The sequence below is a fragment of the Artibeus jamaicensis genome, unplaced genomic scaffold, assembly GCF_021234435.1.
Source record: "Artibeus jamaicensis isolate MK-2021 breed Jamaican fruit bat unplaced genomic scaffold, CSHL_Jam_final contig_944, whole genome shotgun sequence".
In the NCBI taxonomy this organism is placed as follows: Eukaryota; Metazoa; Chordata; class Mammalia; order Chiroptera; family Phyllostomidae; genus Artibeus; species Artibeus jamaicensis.
The window spans coordinates 3370349-3390647 of NW_026522020.1; the positions used below are offsets into that span (position 1 = coordinate 3370349).

The 20299-nt window shown below is 58.1% G+C and overlaps 1 protein-coding gene across 9 annotated transcripts in view; it reads left to right on the forward strand.

Annotated features, from left to right (window-relative positions):
* Window positions 1-20299, forward strand: part of AGAP1 (ArfGAP with GTPase domain, ankyrin repeat and PH domain 1) — a 390584-nt gene that overhangs the window by 345770 nt on the left and 24515 nt on the right. The window lies entirely within an intron of this gene.

Genomic DNA, 20299 nt, shown 5'->3' on the forward strand with positions numbered 1-20299 from the left:
CCAACACGGCGCTCCGTGCGTTTCTCTGGCCAGTTTTGCTGGCGGTCAGACCAGGTGGAAGGCCAAGCGGCAGCCTGCGGTTGGGCCACACGTGAGGGGCAAGAAGCCGGGTCCTTCCGCAAAGTGCTGCTGGGGGCGCAGCTGCACCGAGGCCACTAACACTGAAAAGTGAACTTCTGGGGCTGCCTTCGGTTCTCCTGCGAGAATGAGGCTGTCGCGTGCCCAGCTCCTCTCCCCATGTCGGGGCTCTGTGGGAGGGGCAGGAGCAAGAGCCGCACGGGGAGCCCCCCCCCCCCCCGGAGTCTGCTCTCTGCGTGCCAGCTACGGCACAGGGTACAGTTGGGTGACTGTCTCACGAACCGAACAAAGGAGGCGCTTTAAAAAAACTTTTACCTTGACTCATTTAAGACTAAGATAGAAATCAGCTGGGTCACCAACTAGGAGCATTCTTAAGAGATTAAGTTTTGTTTTAATATCCATTTTTCGAAAGATACAGTTTTCTTAGAAAGTACTTCGGTCTGAATGTGAAAAACAAGTGGGAATTGCATTGAGTATAACATATGAGCACAGAGAACAGCCCCCAGCCCTGGCTGGGGTGGCTCAGTGGACTGAGCGCCAGCCTGTGAACCAGAGGGTTGCTGGTTCGATTCCCAGTCAGGGCACAGGCCTGGGTTGCAGGCCAAGTCCTCAGCAGGGGGTGTGCAGGAGGCAACCACACACTGATGTTTCTCTCCCTCTCTTTCTCCCTCCCTTCCTCTCTAAAATAAATAAAATCTTAAAACAATTAAAAGGCATCAGACCCCTGGCAGTGTGGCTCAGTTGGTTGGAGCATCGTCCCGTAACTGATAGTTTACGGGTTCAATTCCCGGTCAGGGCCCAGACCTAGGTTGCCGGTTGATCCCCTTTCCAGGCACGTATGGGAGGCATCCCATTGGAGTTTCTTTCTCACAGCGAAGTTTGTCTCTAAAAGCAATAAAGAAATGTCATTGAGGGGACAAACACATCAGAAAACACTGACCTGATGCGTCTTACTGTTTATGTATAAAGTGAGCACGTACATACCATGGTCGGTTTCCGTGAATCAGAAAAGTTGATTTTCTCATGTTATAATCAGGAGCATGTAGAATGGTTGGAAACAATGGTGCACGTTGATTTTTTTTTAAAATAGTAACTGTTTTACATCAGTGTCACCTCAGCTGAGGAGCGAGGACCATGGGCGGGTGTCGCAGGTTCCAGGCCGTGCACGTGAGCGGCCCCCGCCTCCGTCCGCTCTCCCCCGCCTGCGTCCGCTCTCCCCCGCCCGCGGCCTTTGTGTTTTAGAGACAGCGCAGCGCTCCTTTCCCGCACAGGGAGGGGCGGTCTCTCCGTCCCACTGGCCTGCCAGGCACATGCGCGGGGCACGTGCACCAGTCGTGCGTCCGCTGCAGCAGTGCTGCTGGGTCCACTCTCCTCTCCACGGCAACGCGGCGCGGTTACCTGGCGTTCCCCAGGGTTGCTTCCGGGTTTCAGGACTCACGCGCCGTGCAGAAGAGAAACACCTGGGAGGACTGAGGGCTTCTCTGTGCCTCCTGTCGTTCTCCCAGGGAGCTCCGTTGTTTGGTTAAATCCGGCAAGTGCTCACCGAACACCTCCTCGTGGAAGAGGGGTGTCGAAGGCGGTCACAGCCCCACAGTGGTGGTCGTGGGCCAGCTGAGGGGCCGGGACTGGGGGGAGCCCACAGAGCTGGGGGGGTTCCTACAGCCGCGGTGCCCTGGGGAAGCCTTGCCACGGAAACGGTGCCCAAGCTGGGCTTTAAAACGTGGGGTGGTTTCCAGGCCTGGGGGCAGGGAGTGCCCCAGGCAAAGACAGGAGCCTGGAAGCCATGGGGCCTATGTACGGGGTAGGTGGAGAAATGGGGGGTCCTCACCCATGGGGGTGGGGGACCCAAAGCAAGCCAGGGCCTGGGAAGGCCTTCTTGGGGTGAGGGTGTGCGACAGCACCTGCAAACGTGGGCAGAAGGTGAGCCATTGGTCTGTTGATGTGTTTGTGCGTGTTCCGCTCTTCCCAACAGGACCGGAGGCCACCAGCGGCATCACTGGGAGGGACCGGGATGAGGGAAGGAGGCCATGGTCCTGGGGGAATAAGCTGTCCTTCCGTATACTGTGACCAGTGGAAAGCGGTTGGGCCTCCCGGTGCAAAACCACAGTCACTCCAGCACCCCCAGCCGCTGCCTGCAGCTACTGCAGACGGACGTGCAAGACTTGGGGCGTGGGCTTCAGTCTGACATGAGCACGGGCGTCTGGCCGGGATCCTGCCCCTGGCGCCCCTTTGGTCTCTGCAGAGCCTGTGCTGGGTGATGCACACAGCTGGAGGGGTCTCTTCTTGGGGCCCCAAGTTAACCCTAAAAAGAAATACTTCAGTCAATTTTCCTCTCTAGCCAAGGAAAAGCCTGGTGCAATACATCCAGTCTGATTCTTTGAAAAGGGGCCCAGCTGCTTTCATGAGAAGCTCTTGTCTGTTCCAGCTTGTTGGGAAGATTCATTCTGACAGTGGAATAGAATCAGAAATGTGCTTTCCTGCCACGCACACACGCTCGTGCGCACACACACACATACACACAGAGACTGGGGACCGTGGGGATGGAGGACATAGCACACACTGCTCCAGAGAAATGGCCAGTCCCTGGAAACCACCTGTACCGGGTTTACCTGGCCCCGGGGGCATGCTAGAAAACAGGTGCCTCCTCCACACGGCTGGCCAGCCTGGTGCCGGCTGCCCCTGCCCCCGATTAGGGCAGCTTCGGCCGCTCATAATTGGTTCCAGTGAATCCCAGCCACCCCAAGAACTGCCGGTCAAAGTCGAGCAGCGTCTCGATCAATCGCAGCTGACGGCGGTGAGGCCGTATTGACTTCCCACTCCCAAACCGGGGGCCATTAGTCAAGAAAAGCATCTTTTAATTACTCCCAGGAAGAGAAAAAAAAAAAACCTTTTTGGATGGATTCTGCAACAACTGCCATTTTTTCCAGTGCATTCGATACAAAATTTATTGTTGCAGGAGGGGAGAGGGTGCCCCAGCCCCACAGTGCGGGTGTAATTTGGAGAGAGGGGCTCGTGTGGGAGATCGATGCCGTAACAATTAACTCCATCTGCAGCGGAATCTGAATCCCCTCTCTAATTGCTATTGATACCATTTAAGCACACACTTAAAATATTGACTTTAAGTGGGGAGACGCAGTGGGAAGCACAGACTAGGTTTTAGGGGCTCACGGAGGGGCCCCCTGCTGTATGCAGGGCCAGGACGTTGGGACCCTGAGCTTGTGAGTGTGTGAATCACACCGCATAGCTTGTTGTCGCCCAGGGAACCAGGACTGGAGCAGCTGGTCAGGGCTCTGGTTTCAGTGTTAGGACACAGGACACAAGTGGTGACCACAAGGAGAGGTCCACAAGCTCCCTTTGTGCACCTGTTTCAAGTAGAAGGGTCATGAGCTCAGGTGGAGGTACTAACTGTGTGTACACACACCTGCCGGGTGCTCTTGCTGCCTCCAGACCTCAGGTGTCGTGAGTGAACCGGGGTATGGGTGTTGCTAGCGCATAGCACGGCGGTCTCGGCAACCCCGTGCTTGGCCTCACCTGCAAGGTAGCCTTGCGTCTGCTCAGTGTCATTGTGCTGGGGTTGGCCTTTGTGGTGACCCACGTGGCAGCGTCCGGGCCCAACTGCAGTGAACATGGTTTCCTGCCAGGACCAAACAGAGCCCCCGGCGCTGCCCACCCTTGCCCATGTTTCTCCCCCACCCCCCAGTCTCTGTGCCTCAGTGTCGGCTTGCAGCCCCTGCGGGTCCTCGGGGGTGGGCTGCAGCCGCGTCCCAGGGCAGGGGGCCCGTCTGTGTGGCAGTTTGGGAAATCAAAGCCTCCCAGGGGGGGAGGACCCGCAGGGTCCACGCAGGAGACCGAGTGACGCCAGTGACGCCAGCCCTCCCCCGACACCCCTGGGAGGGCACCACCACGGCACGCGCCCGTTACCGCCCAGCACCTTTCTCTTGTCGTCTTCTCTCCGTTCACCCGCGCGCCTGAACCGCCCTCCTGCCCTGCACCAGGAAAAGATGTCACTCTGGGGGGAAGGCTTGGGACCGGACGTCCGGAATCTGCGTGGGCGAGAGGCGGGCACACCCAGCGATCGCGCATCCAGCCCTCTCTGGTTGTCGAAGGCCACTCACTTCCTCTTACTGATGCGCTCGGAGGTGCTGAGGAAGGGGAAGTGTGTCCAAACCAAAAATAATTGGATCCCCGCCGCTAACCTGAGATAGTAAAAGCAGCGCCACTCGGCCGCGTCTTTGTCTCGGTGGGTTTGATCAGGGGCTCACAATGCCGCCGTCTCGGGCTCCTGGTTCTGGGGGGAGACGCCCTGTTCCAGACGGGGCCTTGGGGAGCGCGGGCCCCGCAGCCCCAGGACTGCCTCGGCTTGTTATTTTTCAGCAGTCCTTGGCCCGCCAAGGTCGGTGTTTTGTCTCTTTTGAGTGTCCCTCTATGCTTGACACCTTTTCCTATTTTCTTTCTTTAAAAGAAGATAAAGGGCAGGGGGAATAAAGGACTTTGCTGTGATGACCAGAACCCATCTGCAGTTGGGTGGCATCTGCTCCCCACATGTCACTTCCCTCATTAACAAGCAATTGAATTAATTAAATGCTACTCAGAACACGTATAACAAGCTACCGGCAGTGTCCAAATTAGCGCTGATAATCAAGGATGATTTCCTTTATTATCCCGCTAAGTGGCGTTCAGGCTCTGATCCCCTGTCTGCCCCCATCTATTTACATACCCCGGCTTCTGCCTGTGGACGCGGAGGTTGCCTCACCTAGTTAATTTGCCACGATCACCGAGCATGGCCGACGGATGCCCTGCCCCCCGCGCCACGGCCACCGCGGCCCCCTCCCCGCCCGCCCTCCCCCAGCCCCAGCCTTTGTATCTCCAGCTCACTGATAAATTAAAGGCCACCCCTGTGGTCTCTCAAGTGAGTAATAGAGGCAGAAATTTCATTTTGCAACTGGCTGATTTAATGATCCAAAGGGTAATTAATGGCCTGATTATCTTAATGTTAAATATGTCCGGCAGCAATTACTGTGACCTCCCGCTTGTCAAGGTCCAGGCTGTGCTCTTCTTTCAATTAAGTTCTCTGGGGCTTAATGGTATGAATAAACTCCTCTGATTCTGTCTTCCCGGACGGCGCGGAGGGCCGGGAGCCGGGGGCTGGCTCGGAGTTTCAATCAGCCAGCCGCGCGCCTGCCGTCGGAGTGAGCGGGCGTCACAAGGGCAGCGCGACTTCCCTGTGCCGCATGCAGCCCCCTTGCCGCTGCCCACTGGCTGTTGTTTTGTTCTCGTCCACAGCCCCTGTTTATTTTGGAGCCGAGGGAGAATCCTGTTTGTGGAGGGAGCCGCCGGGCTCCGCGAGGCCCGTCTCCTCCGATATAAATTACCATGTGTGCGCCGTGGTTTTCCTGTGTGACAGGCTTAATTAATTGGCAGGAACCCCTGAAAATGACAGTGCCACTAATTGCAGCTCAGAGTGGATTTCTGTCATCGCGGCGCGCCTGTCAGCGGGCCTGCCCTGGCCCCCGCCGGCAGAGCAGGCTGGACCCCCTGCCGGGAGGGGCGGTGGGTGGGGGGAGACTCTGGCGGGGGAGCCGGGGTGGCTGCGTGCAGGCCTGGCAGGTACTGTTAGAAAAGTTCATGCGTCCACAGCCGCATGGACGCAACTGCTCCTCAGGGATCTCGGGTTTTACGCAAGACGTTTGAGGGACTCGCAGCGCCGGCTTGGACCCCGTGAGCTGTCGCTCACTCAGCGACCCGCCTGGACTGGCTTGTCCTCCTCAGCACAGCGCCAGACAAGCCCACGTGCACCAGAGCGCTGTGCCCAGAGCAGGAAGACTCCGCTACAGATGTTCAGCCAGTTAGGAGCACAGACAGATGAGAAGTGCAAGTGCGTCAGTGCTGCCTCAGAAATAACACTTACGGAAGGCACCTGAGCGTGAGTCCAGCCCGCTGCCGAGTGTGGAGTCAGCCGCCGGCCGGGGAGCCCTCATAAGACAGGTGCTTGAAAAAGACTCTCCGTACGGTCGAGCACAACGGGACCGCTTCCCAGAGACCGGCCATACCTCACACTTGCCTCTGACCCTGGCGGACAGGTGTGCCTCGGTGGGCTCAGGGCGGCCGCCGCTGCCCACGGCCCCAGGCCTTCATTTGATCTCATGGGAGACCAAACGGGTGCCGGGAGCCAGCTTTGAGACCAGGGAAGGCTGTCTGGGGCTGAACATCTCTGCACGATGCCCTGAAATGTAGCCATGGAGACAGTCAGAGGGGTTTTTCTAAAGAATTTTTGTGATCGCTGGTAGACAGAAACGTAAGCCATCAGCTGGCGAGAGCCACCCAAGGTGCAGACCACACGTGAGCCTCTGTCTGCGTGAGCACGTACGCAGGGTTGTCACGTGCAGGAGCCGCTTGTCCAGAGCAACACAGGACCACCGGACAGATGGCTGAACCCAGGATGTGAGTCCTGAGACCCACCCCTGCCCACCACCAGTCCTGCCACCGCTCCTGTCCTCTTCCTGCTCGGTGTCGTGTGTCCACACACTCAGGTCAGGTCCGAAGGTCCACTGCGTCTACCAGCATCTCTCCCCCACCTCCCCTGTCCCTGGCTCACACCCTTGTTACCCATGTGACTCTGTCCACATATAGGATGGGGCAGAAGCAGGTTTATGGCTGTTTGTGCGGGAAATGGTACAATAATTAGTAAGTAAAGTAGCAACACAAGAGTAAACTTTGTGCTTTGTGTTCTCCTAACAGTAAGCCTACTCTTTCCTTCCACCGGGTAGACACGGACGTAACCCCCTGCGTGGGAATTCATTGCGTGTGATAACATGCCTGCACACTCTCTCCACACGTAAAATCCAGAAGCCTCGCTCCTGGTAACTTAGAGTCACAAAGCGCTGTTCATGCTAGTTTGCAGTCACGTGGCAAACCTCACCTTTCAAGTCACCCCGTCGTGATTCCAAAGTCCTAATTCTTTGAGGAACAAGTATGAAAGACACAGGGATGAAGACTGGGGGGGGGGGGGGGAATAGGGAGGAAGGGGGAGACCGGGTGGGGGGGTGGGGTGGGATGGGAGAAATAGATTAAAAAAAATGTACTTGAAAAGTACCTAAATAAAATTTAATTTTAAAAAAAAGTAAAAAATAAAATAAAATAAAAAGGCATTTAACTTAAAAAAAAAACAAAGTCCTAATTCTCTGGTCGATGCCAACCCTAACAGCTTCCAAGGAAAACAGTGCTGAGACCCCCAGAACCCGGATGGGCCCACGTGGGCACGCGGTTTGGGGCCCAGCGTTTTTGCAGGACCGCGCCCTCCTACCCACACCTCCCGCTGCACCTGCGCCATCCTGGCGCTGCCAGTGGAACCGTCTGGCTGGTACTTGGGACTGCCGCGCGGCCATGTCGTTGTCTGCTATTTTGATTTCTTAGAAGCCCGGGCTTCTCTCACTGGTACGGCGAGAGCAGCCGCTATTCTTGCCCACTCGGTCTCACGGGTGTAAGAGACGGTGCGGAGTCTCCTGGGGACTTCCCATCCGGAACGCTCGGTCGGCTGTGCCTGGGTCTCGCGTGCTGGCGCTGACAGACAAACGGCCGTGCCCTCCGGGGGCGGAGCGGCTGGTGTGGGACCCGCTGTCTGCTCCAAGCAGAGTAAACAAGCGCCTGCAGCTCCGCCTGGAGTCCCCGAACTTTCTACTCGTTTCCTGAGACCCAGTTACATGTCCTCGTTCTTCCCCAAACTCGGATGTCCCCGGGCACCTCCACTGAGCCAGCCCAGCAAGGGCTGCGGCCCACAGAGAGGCCTCTGTGTCTGGTCTCCGTGCGAGGCGACTGCGCACTAGGAGCAAATGTCACTTCCCCCAGGAACGCAAGGCTGGCTCGGAACCCGGAAATCAGCCCGTGGACCAGAACAGGCCAACAGAACAGAGGACGGACGCTGGAGCCGCACCCTCAGCTCACGGGATGCACGAAACAGCCGACAGGACCCATGTCCCTCACGGGCGTCGTGCCTTCACAGTGCAAACGCTCAGCCACGTCGGGCAAGACGCAGCTTCCTCAGCTCAAGGGCGTCCGTGGAGAACCCGCCGCCGCCGTCTCCCTGGACGGCAGAGCGCTGAGAGGGTCTTCCCACGGTCAGGAGCGAGGCGAGGTGTCCACGGTCACCTCCTTCCAACACTGGCTCCAGCCAGCGAATTGGGCAAGAAGAAACCACAGACTCCATGTTGGGAAGGCAGAGGCGAGGCCGTTCGCAGGTGGTGTGTCCGTGTGTGGAAAACCCAGCGAGCCCGCGGCCCTCAGAGCCGGTGAGTGAGTCGGCGCACTCGGAGGGCGCAGGGCGGGCACAGGTCAGCTGAGCTTTTCTGCACTAGCAGGGGACAGTTCAGAATAAGGCTAAGGACACAGTCCAACTGCAGTAGCATCAGAAAGGATGACATGCAATAATTTGACCTGCACCCTGAAAACTACAGAGCATCACTGAAAGAAATTAAAGGCAACCTGCCCTGGCTGCTGTAGCTCAGTGCATTGAGCGCCGGCCTGTGAACCAAAGGATTGCCGGTTCGATTCCCAGTCACGGCACATCCCTGGGTTGCAGGCCAGGTCCCCAGTGGGGGGTGCATGAGAGACAACCACGTATGGATGTTTCTCTCCCTCCCTTCTCCCTCCCTCCTCCTTTCTAGAAATAAATAGTGTTGAAAAATGAGAAAATAAAGAGGAATTTTCAAGGAGCAGAGACAGGGAGGGCATCGCACAGTTAACCTTCTGGGCAGAGGGTCGGAAGTGCCCAGGCCACTGAGCCCATGTGGGGAGAGGCCAGCCAGGCCAGCACGGGGCCCTTCGTTCGGCACAGGAGCCGAGAGGGGGTCGGGCCAGCAAAGGGCCCTGAGCAGCATTTGCACTTCAGCCGAAAGCCAGGGGACCAGGTGGTTGGGGGCCTGGTGTACGGAATGGGCGGGTCTGAACCAGTGACGATCGCCACCAGACATGGCCGGCCTGCGGGGACGGCCGCGTGTCAGGGCCACAGCTGTGCCCAATCAGCAGGACACACCGATGTCTGGTCTCTGCTTCTACCAGAAAGGCTTAGGGGCTCAGGAGCCAGACTCGCCCGTGTCCTGCCGGCTGCGCAGCCCCCTGGGAGGCAGTCAGCCCAGGGGTTGTGGGGGTGTCCCTCCCTCAAGACTGACCCAGGCTGGGGACCTGGGAGAAGACCTGCATCCACAGTGGTGGTCTGTGTGCGCACTCAGGCCACTGGGCAGGGGGCAAGGCCTTTGGATGACAAGCAGAGCAAACAGAAGGTGGTTCCGGCCGTAAAAACCCTGACGGTTTGTTGTCTGCACACATTTGTACCCCGCGGGTTGACGAGGTGGTGAAGCAGCCGGGCCCCAGCCCTGCGGAGGCAGAGCCCTGCGGGTGCAGTCGTGGCTCCGCAGCAGGGTCTCTGGGCTTGGGGACAAAGCGCCAAACCCAGCGGGACAAAGCCAGCCTCCCCCGGCTGCAAGCCTGATTTCTCTGAAAAACTGCTTGAGGCCCCAGAGAATGGGAGCAGCGGTGGCAATGCCATTAAAGCATCGAATAATTAAATGTCCTTGTGACTGATCCAAAAATCTCCTGCCCGGGGTCTGGAATGCAGACGTCCCCCGGAGTCCACGTCACACTCCATCTTTGGGACTCACGTGAACGTGTCTCTAATGTGCGTGACCACCACAGCGGCCGCAGGGGAAGAAGACAGTCATGGAGGCTGGCCCACACCTTTCTCCCCGAGGCCCGCCCCTGTGTGCCCTGAAGGAAACCAGGAGATAGATGTCTGTGCCCATCGGGGAAGAGGGCCCTGCACAGGGGCTTGCTTACCTGTAGTCTCGCCCATGGCTTGGATGAGACCGTGAGCTCACGGACTGGTCACCCTGAGGCTCCCAAGGGAGGTGCATGTGAGCACAGAATTTGACCTCCAAGTGACCGGGGGCCTGTGCCAGCCCCGTCATTCCTCCTGGGCTTTCCACACGGGGAGCCGGGCTGGGGGCCGGCCAGTCAGCTCGCATTTCGTCCTGGGGGCCCGAGGCCCACGGCAGAGCCAACCAACACCTGAGCCCACTGCTGAGTCGCCTGTCACCGGGACTGTCCTGCGGGTCGCTGGGCCTGTAGCTGACTTGTGAGAGGCCTCTGAGATCTGGAAGCTTCCCCGGAGCTTTCCTCTGAGGGTGTGGGGGGGACAAGTTGAGAAAGACAGGTTCGCATTTTGGGATGCCAGACCGGACCCTTCACATGTAGTAAAGGGAATTCAGAGGAAGATAGTTCAAATAATTCATCAAGTTCCGGAAGAACCGCATTAGATGCTCAGTAAGTGGCTGAGAGATTGAATGGCTCTTTAATTATTTTTCCACAAACTGGAGTTGGACCCTTGACACAGGACTGAGGAAGAGGAAGGGGCCGGCCAGTGGCTCCCTGGGGCATCAGCCCAGCGGAGGGCGCCACCTGCAGCAAAGGGAGCAGCCACCTGCAGGGATGGCGACATGTCACAGGAACGAGGTGCGGAGCCGTCTGCACCAGCCACAGACCAGAGACCAGAGACGGCGGTCAGACCCCAGACTCCTCTGACAGGTCGGGAGACGCGGTAGACACGTGGATGGTGGGGGGGGGGGGGGCCAGGACTCAGGTGCCGGGAGCAGCGTTGCTGGGCCACCAGGAGGTCAGCCCATCCCAACCGCTAACCAGGCTCTCACCTGGCGGGAAGGATGGCTACAGGACCGGCAGCCTGCAGAGGGCGCTGCCGCGGCACAGCCGGCCCTCACGCAGGGCAGCTCCTCCTACAGGGCCCCGTCCCACAGGAGAAAAGGGATCATGTCACTTTCAGTCCCAGGTGACCTGCCGCTGTTTAAGATTGCCTGTGGCTTTAACTTCTCCTTTCTTCCATCAGAGTTCTGCTGACAGACAGTTTTGGTTTTGTTCCGTTCGTGTTTAACAAGTACGTTTCACCCGTGCGTCCCACACTCCCGTTAGTGCGTCTCTCTCGCCCCGGATGTTCCCGGGTCCGCGTCCAGCTGACCTGCCTGTTAAGACGCGGTTGTGGACCTGGTCGTCACCAGCTTAGATGGAGCTCCGCCTCTCCCAGAGATTGACGCCAGCAGCACCGTGCGGGGGGTGTGGCGTGGTGACTGCCTTCCAGCCCTCAGAAAACGCATGGGAAGCCAGGGCGGTTTTTGTCATGTGCTTTATCCTTTCAAAGGAGTATCCACAATATAGTTTCTCTTCAACTGTTTTTAAATCTTAATTTTTAACTACTAAGACCTCAGACCTTCGGTCAGAAGCACCCCAGCTGGTTCTGGTTCTGAGGTTGAGGCTCAAGTTCAAGCTCAGGTTCAACAGACCAGGGGCACACCTCAGCTCACCGCTGAACTGCTGTGTGTCTAGGCACCTCAGCTGTCCCCCTGCAGAATGAGGATAATTATAGTGCCTGCCTCATGGGGCGGTTTTGAAAACCAGACGGGCACCTTCTGTAACACAGTACAGGATACCCAATCTTCTAAACCTAGGTAACTAGAATTTATTAGTGTTTTGTTTTTTAAGGAAAAAAATCACCAAGGTTTTCAGGGGGAAAAACTTTGTACGGGTTCAGATACTCTGAGTTCAAGTTCAACAAGCTCATTACAGTGTCAGCACACAGACATGCTGGCCACCACGTCCGAAGTCCAGTGGCCGGCTCCTTTCACCAGTGCCTGTGGGAATGCCCCGCACTTCACCGCCCACTCGTGACAAACTACAGGGCACTCCCGGGAAGACAGCACAGTCATTTTATCAGGACACCATGTGGGACAGCGCGTGTCCCCGAGTGCCTGGCCCTGGGGCCCCAGCCCAGGACAAGCAGCTCATCTCTCAGCCTCTGCGTGCCACACATATGGCATGAGTGGGGTGAGGCTCAGGAACCTGGGCAGTCACAGAGCCCAGGAGCAGTGACCGCCCCCCGGTGTTTTGGGCCATGTCCAAGGTCCCAGCCCCTGGACTTCCAGGCAAGCAGTCGGTCTTACCCTGGCTGGCCCAGCAAAGGGGGACACGTGGTGTCTCTTCCTGTAAAAGGGAGGGCCTCCTACCAAAATCAAGTCAGCAGCTGCAAGTCAGTGTCCAGCACCGGCTGCGTGGAAGGGTAGCTGGGTTTCCTAAAGTGATGCTGCTTCATCCGTAGCAGCCAGGGTATCCGGGAACTGTGCCCACGGCCCGTCCCTCTCCTCCCCCACTGCTGGCGAGAGTGGACTTGGGGAAAACCTTTCTGGAAGGAACTCGGCAACATGTCTGGGTCCTTCCTGGATCGGCGAACCCATGCAGGGTGTGAAAGAGAACAGCAAGGTGCAGCCCAGCCGAGCGCTCTCTGCTGTCCCCGTGGGGCCCCCGGTCTGTCCCTAGCCCTGCCGGGTGGCACAGCCCAGTGCCATGTTACTAAGAACCCTGCCTGGGCAGAGTGCCTGGTGCCAGGTCCCCATCGGGCCCTGGAGAGGACAGCTGCTTCCTGGGGCTGTCCCGAGCCCCTCGGTAGGCCCCGGCTCCAGGATGGTGAGCGGCGCCACGGGCTCCCTGGGTCTACAGCCCACTGGCTTCCCTGTAGCCCTGCTTTCGTAAAACGCCATCTACCTCTGCCTGCCCCCTAGGCTGCTGGTCCCGACGACCACCAGCATCAAGTCCTGGCCCCTGCCCCAGACCCACCACTGGCACAGTAGCCCTGGTGCTGGCCAGGTGCTCTGCATACCTGCTGGCTCGTTTCCAGAAAATTCCGAGCTGCCAGCCTCCCGAATTCCCTCGGGGTGTGGGGGGGGAGGCGATGGCATAGAGGTTATAAGCTTCCCCGGGAAGAGGTGGCTCGTGATTTTCAACTTCCAGACTGTCCTTCAGAGCAGACAGCCCTCCTTCTCGTTAAAGACCCAGCGACAGTTTCATTAGAGGTTCGTCCTGGTGTCCTTGGTCGTGAGGCCTTTGCAGGCTGGTCCCTGAACAGCAGCTGCTGGGACAGAGCAGCTGGACATCATGGGGACCCCAGTGAGAAGCCAGGGGCTCTGGGCCCACCTCAGCAACAGGTCAGAGCAGGTCACGTGCCCTCTTCTGACGTCATGCCCTCTGCACGGGGAGAGGTCGGGCAGAGACCCCCAGGAGCCCCTCCCTGTGAACGTCTGCGGTTCGCTCTGCTCCGCCCCCACTTCAGTCAGCTGTTAGAGGTTTGGGCACACTGGGGGGGTTGGCCACAAAGGGTCGTGGGCTGCAGCTGTCACCTGAATGTAGTCCATTCCAGTGCGAGTGAGGACAAGGACACAGCCTGGGTCTCTCTCCTGGATCGGTGAAGCCTCGCCGGTAAATGCAGAGCTGCTGGGGGGTCCTCAGAGTTGGAAACAGCCTGTGGCCTCCCTCCAGGGGCCGGGAGGAGGGCTTCCCCTCCACCTCTGCAGCAGGCCTTCCAGCTCGTCGGGTTCGCCCTGGGCCAGGGAGAGGCCCCGGCATCTCCCATGGGTTCCGAGCGGAGCCTCTGATGACCAGAACAGCCGTATGAAGCGCCCAATGTGTCGTGAAGGTACCGCCGTGGGCTGTGGGTATGAAAGCTTGTGTCTCGGAATCTGAAACTTACTTGGAGATAAAACCGTCAGAGGCCCCTGGGTGGTGAAAACACAGCAGTGGCCGTGGGACAGAGGACGGCGATGTGCCGCACAGTGACACAGTGTGCGGGCCGAGGCCCCTCCCATCTGGAAGCTGCTCTCCACACACTTCTCAGGACGCAGGGGTGTCCACCCTGTTGGCATCTCTGGGCCACATGTTGAACACACAAACACGACAACTGCTGAGCAACCAGGTTTTAAGTAAATCTATGATTTTGCTTTGGGCCGCAGGGGCAGCCATCCTGGCCGCATGTGGCCCGCGTGCGAGCCGTGGGTTAGATGCCCTGAGCCTAGAGTGTGAAGGGAGGCAGTTTGCACCCCCAGAGATAGTCGTGGGGGGCTTTTTGCTGCGTCTCAGCGTCTGTTTCCTGAGCATCTTAAACTTGGGCCATCAACGCTAGAGCTGCTCCGCCTGGGACCCCGGGGGCGGGAGCGCAGCCATGACTTCCACAGTGTCCTCCTGTGAATCTTAGTCCCCACAAGTGACGACCGCTGTTTCTGGGCAGAGTGTGTGTGAAAAGCAGACAGACAGCGGCTCCTTTGTGGTGCGCACAGCCTCCCAAACTGGTGGTGACGGTGGCCCTGCACCAGGAACATCCCGGCAGGCGCGCCACTTCCCCAACTCACTGGGTCACGGAACCTGAAGAAAGGCCGGCACAGGGTCAGTGTGTCCTGCAGCCCGAACGGCACATGGGCACACGCATGCCTGTGGCCCACCCCCGTCCACGTGTGTGTGAGCATGGAGCCCCTTTGCGCGGCATCACTGAAAGGGAAGGATGCTTCAAACCTGCCCACGTGGACCTCCGCCCATGTCATTACAACTCTGAAAGTGTTTTTAAATGACGTGACAGTAATTCACAGTAATCCATGACTGCATCACCATGTCACCATTTGCCTTTGGACGCTGGGAAAAGCACAGAAAACCATGAAAAAATGCCAGGATGAGCACGCCTGTGGATTCACCGTTCGAGGGGGCTTATGACTCAGTGTTTTCTCAGGGTGGGCCCCTCGGGGGCACCTCCCTGGGTCAAAGGCTGCGGCTTGAGGAATGTAACTGGTGTCTCTGCAGTGTGCTGTGGGAGGTTGGTCCCCCCACACACACGCCCCTCCTTTCTCTTCTTTACCTTATGCTCTCGCACCCTTGACACCAGTCCGCACACTCACTTCCTGGCTCAGGAGTCTGCAGCGTCTGCTGGACGGGGGCACTTCTGCCCTCACGAACCTGCCTGTCCGGCAGGGCTCCCCAGGGAACGGAGCCAATTGTGTGTGTGCACTGCACATGCGCACAGATTTATTGTAAGGAACTGGCCCACAGTTGTGAAGGCTGAAATTTGCAGGCTGGACGCTCAGGCAGGGGCTGCTGCTGCCGTCCTGAGGCAGGACTCCTCCTACAGGGAACCGCAGGCTGTTGCTCTGAGGGATGTCACCTGATCGAATGTGGCCCTTCCCACGTCATCAAGGGTGATCTTTAAGGTGCTGATTGTAGACGACATTAACCATGCACACAACCCCCAGATGCCTGTTTGATTAAACCGCTCGCTGGGCACCACAGCCTGGCCAGGCAGACACACAGAGCGACCATCACGCCTGCCACGGCCCCAGTTGCCCAGAGGATTCTGGCCCAGCGGCCCAGCCACACCCTCGACCACAGAGCCTCGACCTCTTTACTTACAAAACAAGAACTGAGAACGAGTCCTTGCCCTGCCTTCCGCTAGTGAACTGCTCACTTGGGAAATGCCGGGGGGGTGCCCTTCTGAGCTACACCGAGTTCAGAATGTCGCTTTCCACATCCCGTTTTCATGCTTGCAGTGCCCCCCCCCCGCCGAGCGCTTTCCCAGAGCTGCTCTGTGTGTTGGGGTCAGGGTAACGTGTTGGCCAGTTGCCGGGCCAACGCCACATGTCCTGGTCAGAAGCCACCAGATCATTAGCTCAGGCTCCTCCAGTGGGGACACACGACCTCCGCCGCGGAATCACTCACTGGCGGAAACGTGTGGGTGGCAGAAGAGTGTCCTGCTTCCATCGGCTTCAACTCCGCTGTTTTCTGCAGGGCAATTATCTGTATAAAATACAATTTTTTCTTTTAAGTAGAATCCTATTGCTAATGAAACCATATTTTGAACATGGAATTGTTACAAAGGAGGAAAAAAAGTACCGTTATCCAGAAAAGCAGCAATAGCTCACGGGCGTGACGGTCTAAATAGAATATTCCTCTTTTAGGGGAGATGAAAGCTGCCCCTCGTATCAGCCTGTGAAATTATTTTAGAAGGGAGTTTGAACCCCCGGACCGAGGAGGGGAGAGAGACGGGGCCCTAACACACAGGCCCCAGGCGTGGGAAGTCCAACCTGAAGTTCAGAGGCGGGCCGCATAGGAGATCACGCCTGGTCAGTAACCCGAGTGAAATATGAAAGAAGGGTGTTTGAATGTCGGAAAAAGGCAGCTTGAAAGGTAAGGCTTCCTTCCTGCCGCTCCCCCGACACCCTTTCCCCCGATCACGTTTGCCCAATGTCCATTTCTGTAAGTTTTCCCTCTAGAACAAACCTATCATTTTTCACCACAGGATATTTACAGCTTCAATCAGTGCCAAATTCAATTGGCTTCTGATCTCATCGCTGGAAGTTATAGATGCAGATATTATTTGCACTGCGGTTAATTATGGGGCAATCAAACTTTGGCTTTTCTACTGTAATTTCCTCTGCCAGCTAATTTAATTAATCACCCCCAGCTCGGCTCCTCCAGCTGCGACCAGCAGGGTCATTAATTAGGCATGTGGCGGTCCCAGAGACCGGGCCCTGCTTCCAGCCTGCTGCCCATTTGATCTCGGGGAGGGAGGGAGGGCTTTGCCGCAGCACCCAGGCCAGAGAAGGGGGGAGCAGTCCCAGCCCCTCCAGATTGAGGACAGGCCCCACAAAGGCCTCTCTGGCGAACAGCTCACCTGTGGGGGTGACGGACAGGTTTCTGAAACCCACCCTGTTCGAAGAGGAGGCCTCACCGTCCGTGCAGCCTGGCTCTGAACTTGGAGGGGCCCAGCCTGTGGTTCCCCGGAGTGCAGAGGGACGCGAAGAGCCAGCCTGCTCTGGGGCACCCCCGTCATGCTGAAGGGGCTGGCGAGGCCCACGTCTCCCCGAGGGACACAGGAAAGGGTTGTCTCCATTTCGTCATAGGAAGTGGCTGTTCCGGGCTGCACCCATCAGAACTGGCGCCCGAACACGACCCTGGGTCGCACCACTTTGCTCAGAAGAGCCGGTCTCAGGCGGTCGCCAGCTGACTGCTGAGAAAACGCCATTGAAGAGCCTCACCTGGCTCCTGCACGCACGCGTGTCTGCACACGCGTGTCTGCATGCACGGCACGCACACCTAGAGAGAGTCCACAGGACTGTGGGAGGCTTTCTGAGCACTCTTCAGTACAGTTCCTCTTTTCACGGGTACATGGGTTTTGTAAAGTTAGTATTTTACATAGGGGGTTTTTCGTTAATACTTTAAATGAACTGGGTATTTTTTATTTTTTTTTTTTTTTTTTACAAAAGGATAAATTGATGAACAGGTGTTTTCGAGAGCTGTAATAAATCATCCTAGAACAAGGGATGCCTCTCCGGGGATCGTGGCCAGTGCCCTGCCTTCAGCCGAGTGAATCAGAGATAAATGTGCGCCTGTGCACACTCACACGGGCGCACACGCGGTTCTAGCTGGGAGGGAGCAGGCAGCTGGGTCAGTAATTAGCGGGGAGATAAGGACCCAGCCGGAGAGCTCACGGGGTCCAGGGCTGCACCTGTCTGGGGGGGGGGGGGCTGGAAGCAACCCCGCCGTAAACCTCTGCTGGTGCGGGGCAGGCAGGCGTGGGGCCTGGAGGCCATAGCCACGCCTCCCTGAAGCGAGGAGGGTCGGCAAGGCCTCCTTCGCCTCCAACAACTGTATTGGGTCCTGAGGGTCAGGACCGCCGGCGCGTTACGTGCGTTCGCTCATTTCACACTGGAAGGATGATTCCGGAACGAACGGGGTGTGGAGGTTTTCCCCAGCACTCCTGTCTCCGTATCAGAAACGTGGGAGACTCTGGAAAGTGGTAAACCCGTTCATGCAGACAGCTTACGTATTCCTGTTCTCAAAGGATGTAGCAAGTCAAGTATAAACAATCATTTTTAAGGCATTTTTTCCCTTGAGAAACCTCTGTTTGGGTTTCAGTAATCAAGAACCCTGAAACAGACCTGCCTTCCTCTTCCCAACTCGAATAGCAACGGTAAGAATCTTCATTTACTGGATTCCATAGCAAGCCTACTCACCGCAAACTGAAATGCCAGTCACAAAGCTCTCTGACTCCGGCAGCCCCTCCTCCCACCTGTGGGGGCTGCCGTCTCCCATGGGCACCGAGGTTCCCCCACACACAACCGCAGCCCCAGCCCCCTGAACTGGGCCAGCTCCTGTCTGTCCCAGCTGGCTGCCCGCGGTGGGGCCCAGCCTGCTCACTCCTGACCACCTCTCTCCCCATTTCTCTGCCTCGTCGCCTGGCAGCCATGAAGAGCTGTGGGTGGGGCTCAGCTGGCCTGGGGCGTGACCAGGCCCCTGCAGTGGCCCCTGAGGGCACCCCGTGGGTTTCCAGCCTGGGGAGCCACCCTGCTCCTGGACTGCCCCCCACCCCACCCCGCATGTGGCCCAGCTGGCTTCCTTTGTGAGAGCACACCAGTCCTGGAGGGGGCTCCTGCTGCGGACAATGGCTGTCCCTCAGGGACACCAAATCCTGAGTCCTGTCCTGGGGTTCGTCAGGCCCACTGGGGAGGGGTGAGAGCAAAACCCAAAGGGCAGCTGTCATGCCTCTGGTCTGATGTGCCCCAGGGTGGGAGGAGGGCCACCGCCTTCACTGCGCCTGGAAAACCCGCCCTGGCTGTCCAGGTGCGTCCTCCTGCTCAGAAACGGCTGGCAGTGCAAACACCAGCGTGGAGTGGATTCTCCAGCCCGGTTCCCCTGTGGAGTCCTCCGTGATTAAATGAGCCTGACAGACGTCATTTCTCACGTGGCTGCATGATTGCGCCCCGATCGCGTCTCGGAGGCTCGCTCACGCCCCCAGTTCACTGTTGGTGTGAAATTCTCATAAGGCGGGACGTAGGGTCAGCCTCCTCCTGTAGTCTTCCCGGGTTACAAGTCAAGCTGATTTACGCCTGCAGGTGCGGCCGCCCCGGGCATATCGCTCTTCAAGAAGAGCAGTGGAGGGAAAATGTTATTTTAGGTACTTCCAAGTCCTCTCCTACTGGGAAACAGGCCGACCGGCGGGAGACGCTGGGCAGCACCCCCGTAGCTGTGTGGGGGTTTCAGGGGCTGGAACTTGTGTCCTGGTGACACCTTGTCACTCCTAACGTAGGTCCTGTGTCGGCACAGTCCAGGAACTTTCAGCTGGGGCCTCGTGAACCGTTTCTGCAGAGCTGGTTACACTGCTGGTGGGAGAGGGGCGTGCGGCAAGGCGTGGCCCAGAGGGCCAACCGGAGGGCGCCCCTCTCACCCGCATCCATGCTTCAGTCTCACTCCTTGGCGTGAATTTAATTTCTTCAAGTATGCGCCCCTCCCCTCTCCACCCCCACCCTGCCCTGCTTTCCTCCCTCCAAAAACCTGCAGATAAAACCCAGGGCGGCCTGGCCTCCCTGGTTCAGGAGCTGGGAACAGCTGGTGGGTTTTGTGTGGCGACTGAGCCGCGGGGGGAAGAGGTTTGGCAAACACGGGGCGGGGCCCGGACGGAGGAGGTAGGCGAACTCAGGAAACTGTTTTCATGAGTAAATGAAGGAAACAAAGGCGCCCCGCGGGAGCGGGAGGGGCGTGCGCGCCCTCTGAATAGCTCCCTAAAAACCGGCTGAAAAGGAAGAAGGCCCATTTGCTTCTGGGAATCCAATAAATTGTTTCAGGAAGTGAAAGTCTGTCCAGGCTAATGGAGCCCTGATTGACAGCGCTTCTCATTACGGAGCCCATCAGGGGACAGGGCAGCCAGCACTCTTTAGGGGGCGAGGTGGGAGTGAGGGAGATGCGCTCCCTGAAAGAGCTGTGCGCCCCCACAGCCCCCCCTCCGAGAAAGACTAGAGGCCACCCTCCAGGAGCGTTTACCTGTTCCGCAGTGACCATCCTGCCTGCACCTCTCACACCTGCTGCACCGCACCCCCCTCCTGGGGGAACCAGCCCCTCCCGGGGCTCCTGCAGGCAGTGCCCACTTCCTGCCTCGGCCCCCAGCCCCCCACCACTGGGATGATGAGGACAGGGAGCCCCCTGGAGCCGGACAACGCGGTCACTGGCGTTGTGCACACGATGCCATGCAGAGTCCTTCAAGGCCAGTTACAGGGGGGTGGGGGCAGCCTGTGTTCAGAGACAAATGGAAGGTGGCCGGTTCCTTTGTCCGTGAAGGAGCAAGTCTGGGGTCTTGGCTCCAGTTAACCAAGCTTGGTGAACTCTCTCCAAGACCCCAGAGTGGGCACTGGCAGGAGATGGTAAGCCAGAGACCACTGGGGCCGGTCAGCCCTCACAGGAGGGAAGTGACTGGATGTGGCAGGTCTCTGTAAACAGCACCAGGCCCAGGCCAGCGCTGAGAAGGTGTGTGAGACCCACTCAGCATCTCCTGGCCCGACGGACAGGTCGTGGGGCCTGG